Raw genomic sequence first — 16,888 nt, 5'->3', positions numbered from 1 at the left:
GCATGGGGTCTAGTGCTGATTTGGTGGACTGAGGCATCTTCCTGGACTCCAGCAACACTCTAAGAGGGCAACAGTCTCCCCAAAATCCCAGCCTCATTTCTCAGTCCCACATGGGCAACTGCGATTTCCCAGAGCAATTCCATGGTTTGTGGCTTAACCAAGATGCAACATTTATCTAGGAAAATAGCTCTTTTGCTAGCTCTTGTTCCCCGGTTTGCAAAAGGGGCCGTGAGATTTTTTTCCTGTTCCTTCCATGCCTTGTTCCTCTTGCCTGTGTGGAGCTCGTTAGAGAGAGCACTGATGTTCCCAACATACTCAGACCTCACTCGGGGTCTGATCCTGACTGGATCTGTGAAGCATGCAGTTATGAGTGAGTCCTATTCTATCTGCATCTGTGGTTATGGAGGAAAAAGCTCCTGGGACCATGCACACAGCAGTACTGCAACAGCTGAAGAGAGGTTACAGTAGACACAGAGGAAAATCAATGCCATCAAAGGGAGCACTTGAGCCTTTTCTAAACTGGTTCCTCCATCTTCACAAGTTAGAAATGCTTTGGCAGTGTAATGCTGGAAACCACAAGACTACACCCTGGAAAACTCTTTTTAAAGCGATTAAGTCAAACTGTGCTACATGGTGTTAATTTAGAATTTCAATTAGTGCATACAATTTGCTATCAGCTTAGGCCAAGTCATTTTCTCAAACCAAAGCTGCCCCTTGCTTGACTGTTTGCTTGAACAATATGAAGATGGAAGCAATTTGTTAACATAATCTGATTTAATATGATGACTAATGATTTTCAGAGAAAAGTATGGATTGGGTTTGTCAGGCTGATTATATCTGAAGCATGACTGAGAAGGGGACTGGCCATTTCAGCTAGCTTGATCAATGCAGATTTGCAGGACCTAAGCTGATCCTTGGCATTTCCAGGGTAAATTCAAAGTAGCTTCACTTTATTAGCTCAGTGTAGGATGGGTATGTTTAGTTGTCTGAGGCAGTTTGTGTTCCCCCCTCCTAGGGGTGAGTCTTGTTCCTATTTGTATGATGCAGAGATGGCTGCACGGATCCCTTGTTCAGATGGAGACTGCATTCCCCCATACCCACCCTACCACTTGTTTTGGTATTCACACCCTCACTGTGGAGACCCTGCACCCAATTTATCTTGCTTTTCCCTCCTAGGAGAACTGCTGGCTTTGCAAATCAATTCATCGAGAGACAGGGGCTTTTTGGTTGTGGGTTTTTTTTGGTTCAGCTTTGCAGGGTTGTCATTACATCAGTGGCTCTTGTCTCTGCCATTGTTGATGGCTGACCCTATATCCTGGAGTGCAAAAAGAAAGCTTGTGCGTGGTGTCCAGAAGGTCACTTTTCTGAATACCCTTCTCTGCTCTCTTCCTTGGCCAGCAGTTTTACCACGACTCATGTAAATATTGACACTTGCCAGGGACTTGCCTTTGTGCTTTCATTCCCCACTGAAAAGGCTTGATGTTTTTCTTCTGAGTTTACTTGGACTTTTTCTTAGCTCTTTTCTTTTACCCAGCCTTTCTCTGAAGAGCCTGTAAGAAAGAAAACCCCTTTTGTAAAGGCTTTTTTTTTTTTTTTCTGGAAATATTAACTCCCTGCACAGATATTCTGGGAACTTTTCACTGTTCTTTTGCTGCGTGACACAAGAAACTAAAAGAGGAACATTATCTCTTCGAGGCAGCAAGTCATTGTACTTGCTTCTAAAAGCTGATCTTGTTTTGTTTGACTTGCTAGCTCTTTTGTTGTGGCTGCGATGCACTGGATTATCTGTCCACTATCTCAGTTGCGCTTGCTTTCCTTCCCTTTAATGACACTTTTCCTGCAGTCAAACTGTCTTCATCATGAGCAAACCTATCAGCATCTGGCCCATTAATAATGACATTATGAAATAAAAATTAATCAAGCACTGAGATTATTTCCCAGGACTTATCAAGAGTGATTGCGCAGACAACTTGTTGCATAGGGGTAGATTGCAGTTTAGTTGGAATTAACTCACAACAGCTGCTTTATTACTGTGATGTATTATTATTTACGTTGGATGAAAGAAGTGAATAGCACTTGAGCACAACAGATCTGTGCACAGAGGAGTTCACAGTCTAAGGGAGAGGCAAGGCTGGAGCAGATGACAATAAAAAAGGGAACAGGACATATGTATTGCTGCAATTCAGACCATAAACTTTAGCAGAGACTTTGTTTCTCTTAGTTTCTTGTTCTTCTTTACTTAAGGAACAGTTATAAGCAGCATTAATCAAGTAGGTGAAGAGTCAAGAGCTTTGTCTTTAATAGCATTTAAGTGTTTCTTCTTTAACTTTCTCCCCGTGGACCCAATACTCGGATCTGGCCAAGTTTCACTCAGCTGAGGAGCCAAAGGAAGCAGATAGAAGAAGCAAAGAGGGATTTACGTCAGAGGAACAGCAAGTATATTTTCATCTCAGAGACACAATGATTTAGTGCAAGAGTACATATTAAGCATCTTAAAATATAGTTAAGTTGTGTGCTGGTCTTTGCTCTGAAGCCACATTGCTCAGCTACTAGTACAAATCCTGCAAGATAACAGAAGGTGCTAAACAAGTAACTGGAAAAAAAAAGACAGAAAAGATATACATCTTTTAAAACATAAGTAAGAGCGAACTGATCTGCAAAGGGAGAATATAACTGATTGATAAATACACAGTCAGACCTTTGTCAGCTGTAACTGAAAAGGATATGTGGTGGCCCTGCTCAGAAGGATGCACATGGGGTTTGGTTTGTTCCTTTCCAAAAAGCACGTACAGGTCTTTGACTAAAAGGATTGAAACACTCTGTGATAAGGTACCGAGACCTTCTGTTTACTGGAGGGGAGAATATGTGTGTGTACCACTGCTTGTTATTGCTAGAAAAAATGTTGGGAGAAGAAGAAAGAAACGCAGGATGGGTGACATTTGGGGACGTGGTTCCAAAGCATCTGGGTACCAGAGTATTGAAAAATTTGGGAGCAAGAGTTATAAACCCCAACCTGGGAAATGCTGGATGCCAGAAGTGATTCAAACCAAGGTGGATTTGTGTGAAACAGATCCTCTAATTCCTACAGTCCATTAAATATCCTTCTCAGAAATAGATCCTCTAATTCCCACAGTCCATTAAATATCTTTCTCACTTGTGAAGAACCTTTCCAGATCCTCTCACACACTACCTCACACCCCAATATATTCAGCATAGCCCCCTGCCAATTTCAATGTGTAACTTACCCCAATGCTTTTATTTTTCTGAATGCATTTCATGATTTTACCCAAAGAAATGCCAAGGGATCTGTTATCAGGTGCACTTTTCCCTTCCTCAGCGGAGTTTTTAGCTTTTAAGAACACTTTAAACCTGCCAGGGACAAAACGGTATATGAAGAACCAATTTCAATTACAGTCTGTGAGGTGGTTTCCCAGCAACAAGAGTATTTAAAAGCAACAAAAATTAACATACCTTAAAAAAAGCGCTAGTAACAACCGCTGATTTTCACAGTGTAATATTTTGTATTCATTAAAATGTACATTCTGAGGATTGCTTCTGCCTCAAGGCACAACCCCAACTCATCTTAAAATCACGTTTCTCCTTTCTTTGTTGAAAAGTACTTAGAACTTTACAACAGAGAGGAAAAGAAAGCAGAGGGAAAGAAAGAGACAGAATAAACTGGTAACATAATTGCTTGGAGCTAAGCTATTGACTTCTCTCTTGCTGGAATAGCAAAACTCAGTTGCTCTCTCAAGGAATAATCTCTTCTTTAGGATCCAACTCTTGTTTTGAACCACAGAAAGAAATATTCCACCTTAAAAATTGCCTTTTTTTCACCCTTCTGCCACTTTTGTTATCTCCGCTGTACATACATCCCTCCTTGTTCTCTCTGGAAACTTTAGTATTTCTCCAAAGCCTCTGGCTTGACAGATAAATCCAGGAGAATTTGTGCTCTGTGAAAGAGCTGTTTTAAAACAGAGTTAATAAATCACAAATGTTGTGTCCCTCAGCATGTAACACAGATTTTACCTGCAAGGAAGGGAAGGATGGTATCAACAGAGACTATAAGACCCACAGCATCCCAGTAAGCTCCAGTGCAAGAAGAAACTGGCACAGGATGTTAGCTATGTATGTCCCTTTTACCATGACGGATTTATAGTATTTGAGCTGCTCATGTCCCTTAACACCTTATACCTGACAACAAATGTGCATGGCAGTGACATCCCCTTTGTACAGGTCTAGGGGAGGGCAAAAGTGAGGAGGCAGTTAGTCGTGTCCTACACAACCATAGACATCTATAATGTAGACACACGGAGGCAAGTCCCATCCCAGAAATTATACTGGGACTACAGGATCCTGAAATGACCACTCCCCTCAGGACACAGGGACACCAAGTGGCTGCATTGAGCCAGAAGGAAAGGCTAAGCAAGCCCAGTCTCTGACTGTGGGAAAAGCAGATGCCTGTAGTGATACTTTCCAGGTATACATGAAAATGAACACTGAACTGCTTAAAATAAAGTTTATGGCCAGCTCAAAAACAAAAATTAAACTCCTCAACCTCTGACATTTATTTCCCAGTTCTTTTTATTCTTCCAAAGAATTTCTCTTTCTCAGAAGAACATTTTCATTTTCAGCCCAAGTTGAGCCAGAAGAGCTGTCCCATGGACTTGTGTGGTCTCATCTTATATTTTCCAAGAGAGATCAAAAGTATCTGTTGGGTTGCACAAGATTGGCAGGACACAGATCACTTGCACTGGAAGCACTGCCTTGACAATATTAATCTTTGACATTTTGGGATGTGCAGAGATCATTTTGGTTAATCTACTTTGTCTGGGCTGCTAGACATCCAAAAATACTGGCCAAATGCTCTAATTCCATTCTTTCCCCTCTGTGTGAACAGCGTTTCTGAGTGAAGAAGGGCAGATACATCAAGAAAAGCTGTTGGAGAACAAATATTTTGTTTCTTGAAAAGTTCCTGATTGACTGATGAAAAGCTAGGGGTAAGCAGATTTATCACCCTGCAGCAGTTCCAATAGTAGGACAAAATCACGTGCCACATGATCCAGCGTTGAGTAAATGCACTGGCTTGTACCTCCTCAAATATAGATATTTTTTTAAGCAGTCACAGACAGCTCCAAATATGAGGATTCCACAAGTGTTTGAGCCACTTGCCTATACATAGGAGCCTTGTTGCAGATTAAATGCTACTTGAGACATCCTTGTAGGGTTGGCATGTGTGACTTGGGACCTACAGAAGCCCTGTACTGCCTAGAACAGCAGCTGGAGGCCAAGTAGGACCACCCCAGTTTCACTATCTACTTGTGCTTGGGCAACTGTATTGAATCCCCCAAGGTGAGGTTCTGAATCCTGCCCTGGGCTTCTGTGTTCATTACAGAGGTGACCTTGGAGAAGATGAAGTGGCAGCCAAACAAGCTACAAAGCATAACGAAATTACAGAGGTAAAAGTGGATGTAGACAGCTGCCTTTCCCCTTCCCTGCGAAGAGCAGAGAGGACACCCTGCAGAGACCTGTGAGCTCAGATTCTCAACAGGTGAACTGTCAGGAGAAAACCACTGGGAGTAAGATATTTGCAATTCAAAAGGATTGAAATCAAAGGCAAAGGGCATAAAGAACTGGTCAGTAATAAAGTAATTTTTTAAGGTTCTTCTTTAAAAAAAATATTACCAGAACTACCTGCTGCCATCCCTTAGTTCAACATGTTCTCTTAATGATACCCATTCCATGGAAAGCCACCCAAATACGGATGTTTCATTTACTCTGCTGAGTGGCAAAAATCCCTCCAAAACTTTCTGTTTCCCTCATGTCACCTTCCTCACTTGCTCAAGGCCCCATCTGGGGTCTGTATGCAGCTGCAGTGTCAGTGAGATAGAGCAACTTTCTCTCATAATCAGTGTTTATTCACCATTGCCTCCCAGGCCACCTCTGAAGTTGAATTTCTCCATAGTTCCAGTATCCAAGCCTGGAATTGGATTTTCACCAGGATTTTCAATCCAGAAGGGAAAAAAGGTGATCTAAAGCAGGGGGTGTGAGTTTTCTCAAAGCCATGGCAGTTGTGTGAAGTAGGACTTGCTGGAGTGATGGAGAGCACTTGGCCCTCGGTACATCAGGGCTGTGGTGAGAGGCTGTCTCAAGGCTCACGCATCAAATCCACAGGAATCCAGAGCCACGACCACCAAGAAACATACAGCCAGCATTATCACTCTTTGTCCCACACATTTTTTTCTGAAACAGGGTTGTGAATCTAGCTTTAATAAAGGTGGCTGCCATCTCCCACTATTTCCAGTGAGGTAGATGTTGTGCACAGAGGTAAAATGACTTCTGAAATGGGTCAGGCTGATGGGCAGCTGAGGCTTGTGGATGGGGGAATGAGGACAGTGGAGGCTGCAGTGGAAATTTGAAGAATGGGGAAAGAAAAGCTGTTGGGATGCAGAGGAAGTAAATGAGAGACAGACTCTTCTGAAAGATAACATTTGCAGTTGGTTAAGTTACATATATACATGCGAAACTGGAAATTTTACAAAGCACTGTGAGTTCAGTTACTTCTGAGATGTTTTAAACATATGATACAGAATTACTTTATTAAGGAACACTTTAAAAATCTTAAGATAACAGCTATGTGAGGAAGCCATAATGTTTTCATTTTAACCGTTAGTCTGCCAGTCAATGTGGAAAAGGCATCCTTACATGTAAAAAACATTGCAGTTCTTGTGGATCTTCACAGAAAAATAACAGAAGTTAAAAGGTAGCAAAACACAAACCAGTGTGCACAAGGGGCTGATTTCTCATACTGAAATTGTCTCATGGACATATTCATGGAGGAGAGTCAGAGTCAGCTCTTGGCTACGGAGGTGAGTGATGGGCTGCTGGAATTGGACCCAAATCCCTGCCTATGACACTCCAGAGGTGCAGAGCCACTTCTGCCTGTGCCTGCTGGTGAGGAGGGTGTCACCTTGTAGAGATGCGGAGAGGACCTGTATGTGGGGAGTGAGCAGAGGGAAATGACCAACAGCTGGGAAAAGATTAATATTCCTCCTCCCAGCCCAGGACAGTATAAGTTATCTTAACCTCATCCTCCAAACAATAAAGGTCCTTTTTGCCTACAGTGCTGAGAAGGAGTTAAAAATAACGCAAAGCTGGCTGAAAAAAGGCAAAAAAAAACCAGGACTGATGTTACTGCTGTTTGATCTTGCTGTTTGGGTGGGAGATTGGGTGAGTTTTGATCTCTTGGTGTAACTGAGACAAACGATTCTTATCTGTTGAGGCTGGCAGTGCAGGGGAGCACACTGCACATCAGCTGCCTCAGCTGAATGACTAGAAGATGAGGAGTTAAATACACTCCATTTACAGCCTCTGGCTTCATTAGTAAGTTACTGTATAATGAACCAGTACATAGTGTCTTTCCTATTTTCTTCCATAGTTAATGCCTTGCTAGTATCTCATCCATAGGCTTGATTTATACTGCAGCCAACCTTTTCCTATGACAAGCAGCAGCCTGGTCCCTCTTGGGTTCAATGTGAGCCAACCTGAACCCTAAAAGTAGAGCTGGAAGGAAACACAGTGCTGGCTATGCTGGAGAGAAGCGTTCGATCATTTAATTAAGCCTGATAATGTTTCAAGCGAAGACCTTAATGGTATAATCAATAGTTCAGCCTGTGATCAGTTTGTTAGTCAGTCTCAAATGCTTTTCTTTTAATAGGGAACTCCCAGAAGGATCATGAACTGTTACTTGCAAGCAGTAATTTGGGATCAGTGCAAGGCATAGTTTCTGGCTTTATTTTGCACCTTTCCAACAACCACAGTTCTTTCCCTGTCTCCTTAGACTGCAGCTGGATGACCTACCCCAGGTGCCCCAACGTCCTCTATCCCCCACCAGTCATTCATCAACAAATTATTTGGATACAGATTCTTGTCCTTAATGCTTTGCAGGAAAATTGAGTCTCTGAGTTCTTCCATGCAAAAGGCTGAGCTGATGGGACCCCACATTCAGCTCTGGTGTTTCTTCACAGACTTCCCTAAACTCTGCCTCTGCTTCAGCTCTGAATCGGAGGCTGTGTAGCCATAACGTGACGGCACCAAGCACAACCTGCCATTGCCTCCATGGAGCTCATTAGCTCAGCTCAGCTACATGCCACTTCAGTGCAGGTTCCCATCTGCCTGGAAAATCCCATGCAGACACCTCTGAGACAGGCTCTGATGCTTTGCCAGTGCCAGGGTCCCCTCTCCCCCTTTATTCTTCCTTTCCTCCTCTTCTTCTCTTCAGCAAAGATTTCTTACTAACTGAGAAAAAGCTGCCAGATACGATCTTGGGGGATAAGGCACCCTTGAAACAAAAACCCTTGAAAGAGGTCCAAATCCTGCAGGCACAGAGCACCACTCTGCTCTTTGAAGGCACTCCACCCAAAGGAGGGTGGACAAGGGGAACCTACATGGTAGTATTCAATATTTGGGCTAGATGAGAAACAGCAGAACAATTTCTTTGTGCAGTTTCAGCTGTAAGAAACAGGGGTGCTCCCTTTCTGCTTTGCTGGGTAGAATTTTATCTTCTGATTTTGACACTTATTAGTTTTCCACTTATTAGGCTGCCTGTGAGATTTTCATTGTTGTGGCTTTTTAAAATTATTATTTAAAAGATCAGTGCGTGCAGAGTTTTCATTGTCACATTAAACACACTGAGTAAATATAGTGCCTGAAACAGATTTTTATCTGGGAAACTCGGATGAAATTCCATGGCTGACAGTTGTTCAGATGAGCCCTTTCTGCCAGAGTACAATAGCAAATGATGTTCTTCATTCCCTTTACCTTCTCTTCATTACGCATCAGAGGGAAGGGAGCAAGAGAAAAGCGCTGTCGTCCTGGCATTGCATTTATTTCGCTGCAATGACTTCACTGCATGCAAGTAACAAAGCTAAGTCAGCTAATTTCTTTTCCTTGTCCTTACACAGCAGAAGAGCATGTAAGAAGTGAATGGAGATTATACTGTTTCCTACTCAGAAGTCCTCATCCTTGCTGGCACCAGCTGAGATAGCCTGGAGGTAATGTACCTGAGCACTGGGGAAGCTTTCTGAAGGATGTGCTCTGTTCTCTGTGGTATAAGTTATATTGTAAGGGGAAAAGCAGGTTCAGCCTTGTCTTTTAGTCGTAGTCTTCATGTGGTTCATAATGAAAGCAACCACATTACTTTTAGGAAGAGATGAATTAAGGAAAACTGTGGGTGGTCGGAGCGGAGTGGGAGTAACATACTCAGTCTATCCTGAGGGCACAAAACGGAGTCTGGCATCCCATGAAAAGCATCAGGCTTTGGGCTAAGGGAATCAGACAGTGTGAGAAGAGGGCTTAAAATATGGAGTGGGTCTGGGCATGGGAATGGCTCAGGTTTACACTTACCAAGCAGGGTGGGCATCCACTTAGAGCTGTTATATCCAAACACAGCATCCCTGTAACTGATGTGCTCAATTCAAGTAAGAGATGGGGCTCAAGGTGCAACGGCAGAGTGAGAGTCTCTGTGTGGGTGGTAAAACTTGGGTACTCAAAGCAGCTTCAGCCCTTCACATCTGTGGGCCTGATTCTCATTTACAGACAGGTCTCCCATTCTTCAGAACATCTCAGGGCTTCAAAGAACGGTACATGGTACTGAGTCCTCCCTCGGGGCCCTGCTCCCCAACAGTGCTAAATGGCTTTCACATGAAAGAGAATAAGGTTTAGCCAGATTCCCAACCCTTTCCTTTGATATTTCACCAAAACCCACAACCGCTCAGCCAAGAGGACTCTAACTGAACTGGTTCCTTGACCCCTACCTGAGTGTAATAAAATGTGAAACAATTTGGATAAGAAATAGTATGTCTGTATGATGGATCACAAACAATGTCATCAGAGAGATGAGATGGTGGTAGAGACAGGGAAGGGTATCAAACATTTTGCTTCCTTGTTCTCATCTCTCACAAAACATGCTTTGATTGTTTTCTTAACAGGAACTGGCAAAGCAAGCTCAACACATTAGTTAGGATTGTAATCCAAAGCTGAAAGTGGTAAGAAAGAGTGCTAGAAAACCTGGCTCTGAGTACCTAGTACGGTAGGCTCATACTATGATCAAGATAATCAGATCTAAATTACAGAGCACATCCCATAAAACAATGTGAAGAAAGGCCCATGGCCAACAGAGCACTAAGCCAGCACTTCCAGATGAAGCTTTCATTGCTGTTGTTTAACCTGTGGCAGAAGCCTGTCTGTAGCATGGCAGAAGATGACAGCACAGGTTCCCAATCTGGGATGGCAAAATTGTACAATATCTGTCTGAGGCTAAGGGCTTCTGACTCCATCTCCAGTGCTTTCACATAAGACCAGCACCTCCTGCCCAGCAATCTACCCAGGTGTGTCTGAAGATTCTTTACAATGATATGAGTAACTTCACTTTCGTTAACAGGTCAGGAAATTGAGGTATCAAGGGAGATGGACTTGTCTGAGGAATTCTAACAGGCCTGGGACAGAGGAGTATAACTGAGGTCCCTTGAGCTCAGTCCGATGCTCCGTAGCTGCTCTGTGGAGCTGAACATACATGAAAGACTTTGCTGGAGATCAAACTCTTCATTGCAAAAACTGATGGGGGATGGATTGTGTGGCCAGTGAGACACATTCCCAAGCAATGCATGTCCCTGGGAACAACAGTGTAACTAGTCATCAACTCATGTTAATACTCATCTTTGCTGTCCTAACACAGATTGTGTTGGGACAAATTGTTTCAGGGCATGGTCTTAATTCTTCAGACTTCAGGCAGTACAGGGTGCTGTGCTGCACTGGGAGATGGAGGCAGGGGCAGCAGGTGACACTTCCCATTGGCGTTGATAGCTGCCCAGGGTTTACAGCCAGGGATGTCTTGGAGATGTCTGGGGAGACAGGTTCAAATGGGGCACAGCTGCTCCTCCTTTCTTCCAGTCTGGCTGGATACCAAATCAGTACTGCTCTGGAAGGTGTATGGTGCAGCATACTTGGGTCCCAATGCCTGTTTTAATTTCCCCCACACATGGTGGGTTGTTTTGTGGTTTTGTTTTTTTTTTTATGGGGGAAGACTTTTGACTTTGCTGAATGTTTGGCATCCTTTTTAGGACCACTACACATTAATTCTGATGACCACATACTGCATGCCAGGAACCCTTGGATTTTTTTGGCCATCCATGTGAAAATTCATGCTCAAAATTTCTAGCCTAGAGAAGACCTGTATAGGTCACGCACTAAATGTCTCATGTTCTAGAAGTTTCCATATTGTCCCATATGCACCAAACGACATGTGTGCTCAGAAAAATTGCCCACTGAAGCCACACTAAGGTTTGGCATTAGGCTGTGCTAAAGTGGCTCTTGGCTAGCCAGTGAGGAGAGTGAGCAGGATCAGTCAGTGCCTCACTGCATAGAGATGGAGATAGAGACAGGTGGAGATAGAGATATATTCGAACATAGGAGGAAGCCAGTAGGAACTTTCCAAATGAACTGAAGGTCCTTTCTCCCTCTGAACACATGACCAGTGCTTTCTGACATTTGGAAAGCATCTCGCAGCCTTTGCCTTCTCCATCTTCTTGCTTTGTAGAATAGGGACATTTACTGTTAACTTACCAGCCTCCTCCTAATTAGGATCCTAATTGTTGCCCCTTCTTCAGCACTTCAGTCCCCTCTCAGCACTGATTCAGAAATGAAGCACACAGGGTCCACACACCTTCCTCACTTGATCTTTGCTCCATGGCCACCATTCAGCAAGGACATTCCTCACCAGCTGGGAAGTGGACCTGTAAACCCTTCCGCAGGTTGCCTGGGGTGGTTTTGTCACTCTTAAACAATGCTAATCTTTTCACCGTGCCCACGTTCACTCTTGGATCCATACTGAAGATGTTTACATCAAATTTTGCTTTAATTCTATCCCTGAGTGCTCAGATAGGGTGGGAGAGAGTTCTGAGAACAAGGCACTTAGTAACAATACTATTATTATTTCACTTGTGTACGTTTTCCCCTTCTGCTAGATTGGTTTTCACTCCAGCTATATTTCTTTGAATGTGAAGTATTCTTTTTTCCCCCTTGCTTTCCTTTTGGTCCTATCCTCTGTTTAAAAGCAAAGTCATCAATAATGCTAGATGAAATGTATTTGCTGTAACTCTCCAGGATAACATGGTTTGAATGTTTTGATTGATTTACGTCCATAAAAAACAAACTGCATCAGCCATTTGTCTGAGGAAGCCTTTGTTTTCTTTAAAGGTATGAGCCCTGTGCCTCATTAGTCTCCCAAGCTTTCATTTTGGTACCTGTTGTGTTTCACACATTTTTATAAGCTGTCTGCCTCTAATAAATGAAATTATACTTCAGCTGTAAAGTGTTCCCATAAGCAATCAAAGAAATGCTGCCTTGTAGTCTCTGAGAATAAGCACCATCAGTACCATTGTCACATCATCAAGATGTAATACAGCCTGGTTATTAGTTTTATGCTACTCTGACAGCTCGGGTGAGGCAACATCTCTAAAAACCCAGTGCTGGAGGAATCAAAGGATTGAGGATCAGCACATACCAGCCTGAGGTACCTGGCACTACAATATTATGGCTGATTATTAGATAGAAGGGTGGCTTGCTTCAGCATAAGTTCTTGAGCGATTTCACTCAAGGGTCAGAAGATGAAATCAGATTAATTAAAAGTGGAAATCACATGCAGGTTTATTATCATGACTTGAAACTATCAGGATGAGTTACAAGATCTGTGACAGCATCTTCAGGGAGCTCCAGAGAAGTTCAGCTAATCCTCCTTTGCGATCCACAGGCAAGCAGAATCTTGTTGTTTGTTTTTGCTCTTGTTTCAAAGAGAGAGAATTGAAAGGATTGTGTTTTTCCTGGGGCATCGTCAGGTCAAATGAGAAGATGAATGCAGCTGTGCACGTGCTCTGCTCTGCTCTTGTCTCGCACCTATGATGTAATCCAGAGGAAGAAGACGGGCTAGCTCATGACATGCAACATTATTCAGCTTCAGATGAAAGCAGGCTGCCAGCTCCCCATTTTTCTAGCACTGATCTGACATCCACTGATGGCAGTTTTGAATTCCTGAGGTTTTTATGCATCTCTCACAAAGTTCATGGCATTCAGTAACAAAGTTTGGGATCTGGCACCCTTTGCTCTCACCACCTTTCCCTGAGGTTGCACAGTCCAATGCCATATTTATACATAAAATTTTCTGCTGTTATCCGTGTTGCAATCACTGCAACTGTGAGTGCAAGATAACCATGAGAGACACATGCTAGCTCAGAGAGCTTAGGGCACCAGTGGGTGTCAGTGGAAGCAGCACCATGAGACCAGAAAAGCAGCACAGCAGGTGAGTGGCAGAGAGGGATGTTGCTCAGGGCAAGGCTAGGCACCACACAAAGTTGTTTTTAACATTTAAATAACTTTTATCTTAGCTCCAGTTTGGTGATCCTTATTTATACACAAATATTTTTGCCTTTTTTTTCAAACAGGCGTGAGGCAGAAGGGGAGACAGAGAGGAAATCAGCATTCAAAACTTCTTTCTACTTGCATGCACATTGCATTGCTAAAATTAACATTGTGCCTGGTTCAGTGGGATGAACTTTGTAGTCAGATTATTTAGTAATTAAAACATAGATACATCTCAGAGGCAAAAGAGAAAATCCCACTAACTCCAATTTACCCTGTTGTAACCCATCCTGGGAAACAGCAGAGCATCAGATGGCTGTTTATTTACAGGTACATATATATATATATATATATATATATATATATGTAGAGAGAGAAAGCAGGTAGCAATTCCTTTAGCTCCCCCTCCTTTCTGCTTGGAAGCCTATTTACAAACACACAGCCAAAATCCTATTCAGAAATTGGTGATTGTGTTCATTGTTCCAGAACACATAACAGCAAAGGCAAGCAGGAACTGCTTTAGTGAAGCAGTAATAGTTTAAGTTGCTCAAGCAGGAGAACAGGGAGAACAGCAAATAACTGTCACAGTCTAAAAGCTGCAGAAAGCACTAAATCACCAGGTCTTGTACTCTGTGATTCTAGCAGCCTTGTTGAGCTACTATAATACCTTTGATATGTCATCAGGACCTAAGGTTTAGCCACAATTCCGAATACACGGGCTAGATCCTGCTAAATTCTGCACCAAAAAATGACACTGATTTCATGGTGACTGAATTGGGTTTTCTGGGGCCACTTGCCACTGAGATACAGAGCTTCCACCATGCTTGTGTAGAGTGGCCCAGCCAGGGACATCTCTTGGATTCCTCTGGGGGAAGAAGGTCCAAAGCTTGGGTACCTGGCCTCATTGAACAGGTATCTATCGTGTCCCTCCTGCATGGATGGTGACAAACGAGGATGGGGTGTAGAGCCCACATAGAATGGTCAAAATACCAATTCTTTCAGTGGCTTGGTCAGGAGCAGATTTATCACAGGATTAGACAGAACATAAGGGAAAGGTTCAGCTCAGTGCTAAGACACCTAATGGGTGGTATCCCCCACCTGGGAGCCCCTGGGTTGGCAGGCAAAACTCCAATGTAGTCTGTAGAGGACAAGAATTTGGTCCAGTTTCCTCAAAACAACTGTTCAGAGCCCTTTATGGTGTCCAGCCCGATTCCCAGAAGGGCACAGTCTCCCTACACATAGGCCCTCCCTACACCAGGCCTGTGAGGATGTCTCAGATGCCTCCATGGCACCTCAAGTGATGTTAGATGCCTGTGTCAAGACAAATGATTTGAGCCCTTCATCTTTTTCCCTGTGCTGCTCCCATCCAACATCCCCTTTTGCACCTCATTTTGTTTTCCTCTTATCAGTGGAAAGAACTCCAGACTCTAGGAGCTGCTCTGGATAAAGCCATTCACGTGTTTTCATTCCCTGGAGTTATTCAGAGAGTTTCCTGCACCAAAGAGAAACATCAGGACATATACTTTGTGCTGACCCATCCCCCCAGCAAGGCAATTAAAATAAGAATCGTGAACGAGCAATGTTGTTTTAAAAACACAGCACAACCTCTGATATAAAACAGCACTAGGAATGGACTTGTCAAGCCCTATTAGTTTTTCATTTTAATTTTCAATAAAAACAGGGAAAGAAGGAGTGTTTACAAGCAAAGCAGTCTGTTCTCTAGTCAAAATACTCACTCTGATTATGCTCTGGGACCAAGCAATTAACAATGATCAAAGAGCATATTTGTTGTTAAAAAGTTAATGGGGATAAAATTATCACTATATTGATATTTTTTTTCTGTTTTTTTTTTTTCCTTCCAGAAATAAATCCATAATTTGCCAGTATTTGACAGTATAATCCTCATCACTGTTCGGTTGCTTTTCTTTGGGGGCAGAAGGTGGTTTTCGTCTAAAAGAAAAAAAAAATGTGAAATAAGGAAAATTCTTGAATTAATCCCATTTTTTGCCAAAACCGATCTTTTATTTTTAAAAAAGGCTCAACAAAATTTTTGGTCAGATTTACAGATTGCACAAGGTGGTTAGTTCAATTACAGCAGGCACAGAGTAATTCTGAGAACTAATTAAATATGCTGGTATGCAGATGGTTAATTGGATTAATAATTACCTTGCATATGTAAAAAGAGGTTTTATGTTTGCACAGGCAATTTTTATCAGGATTCTCCTGGGATAAAAAAAAAATCATGCTAACAAATGATTGTTTCAAATAGTAAGATAATTTTGCCTTGGTTGTGACTAAACTTTAGAGGAAGAAGCTTTCTGCTTCCATCAGAAGGTAATTTAAAGAAAAAACAAATTCTTTCTTTTATTCTGTACACTCACCTAGAGTCACTCCAGGGAAGAGAGAAAAGCAAAGCATGTTGTAATCTGCAGAAATCAGAAGACAATGGAAAAATCTGTTTTTAAGCATTTTTGAGGGGGGTAGGAACAAATTGCCATGGCAACTCTCTAAACGGATATGTCTTCGAGGAAATCATGCTGTTCTCTTGAAAAGTGAGATGCATAATACAACGAGCACTTGAAAGTTATCTTTGAAAGGCATGTGTACAGGAAAATCAGAAATATTTTATAAATTCAAACTTATGAAACATTCATGCTGATTCACTAATGTTTCACACGGCAATTACTCTACCCAAAGGCAGGAGCTGAATAACCTTGCCATGGATATGTGCATTTTTAAATGTGTTTTGTGGTTGGACTGATCTGGTCCATCAGTCCCTTTCCTCTGCTTCGCAAGCACTCAGTCTCTTGTCATCAATATATAAGTTGCCACTAACTCAGGTGGTCGTTAAATCAAAGCCTGAAGTATTTAACCCATTTCTTATGCCCTTTATTTTTCTGACAGGTTGTGTCCATCAACATTTTCTTACCAGCAACATCAGTGACATCAGTGTGCTGCAGAGAGTGGGATGACAGAGAGGAGAATTTGACCTAATAATTTTACTTGGAAAAACTGTTCCTCTTATTTTAAACCAATTAGATAATTTGAGGCATCTGGTCACACTGAAGATTATATTCTGCCCACAAAATTGAAGGATGCTCATCTTGGCAGAACAAATAAGGGTCTTCGCTCACAATGCCCTGCCCCTATTAACAACCAGAGGAGGATTTTCTTTGTTACAGGATATTTAGTTCCTAACCCTCTGGCCTGAAAAAGTAAATAAAATAGATTAGAGCTTGACCAGTACAAATACAGAGGGGGAAAAAATCATGAACATTCATTTTCACCCTTGAGATGGAACTGCCTGCATGACTTGTTGGTTGCTTTTAACTACTCCTGAGCTTTTCTTCCACAAGACTTAACTGTTTTAATTAACACAATCCAAAAGACTTGTTTTTAATTAAACCAGATTAAATATCAAAATACAGCCTGATTGGAACCAAAATCAACGTCTTCCCCATAGCTGTGTGCACCA

Source organism: Nyctibius grandis, chromosome 5, assembly GCF_013368605.1.
Source record: "Nyctibius grandis isolate bNycGra1 chromosome 5, bNycGra1.pri, whole genome shotgun sequence".
NCBI classification, from domain to species: domain Eukaryota; kingdom Metazoa; phylum Chordata; class Aves; order Nyctibiiformes; family Nyctibiidae; genus Nyctibius; species Nyctibius grandis.
This window is presented reverse-complemented; position numbering follows the sequence as displayed.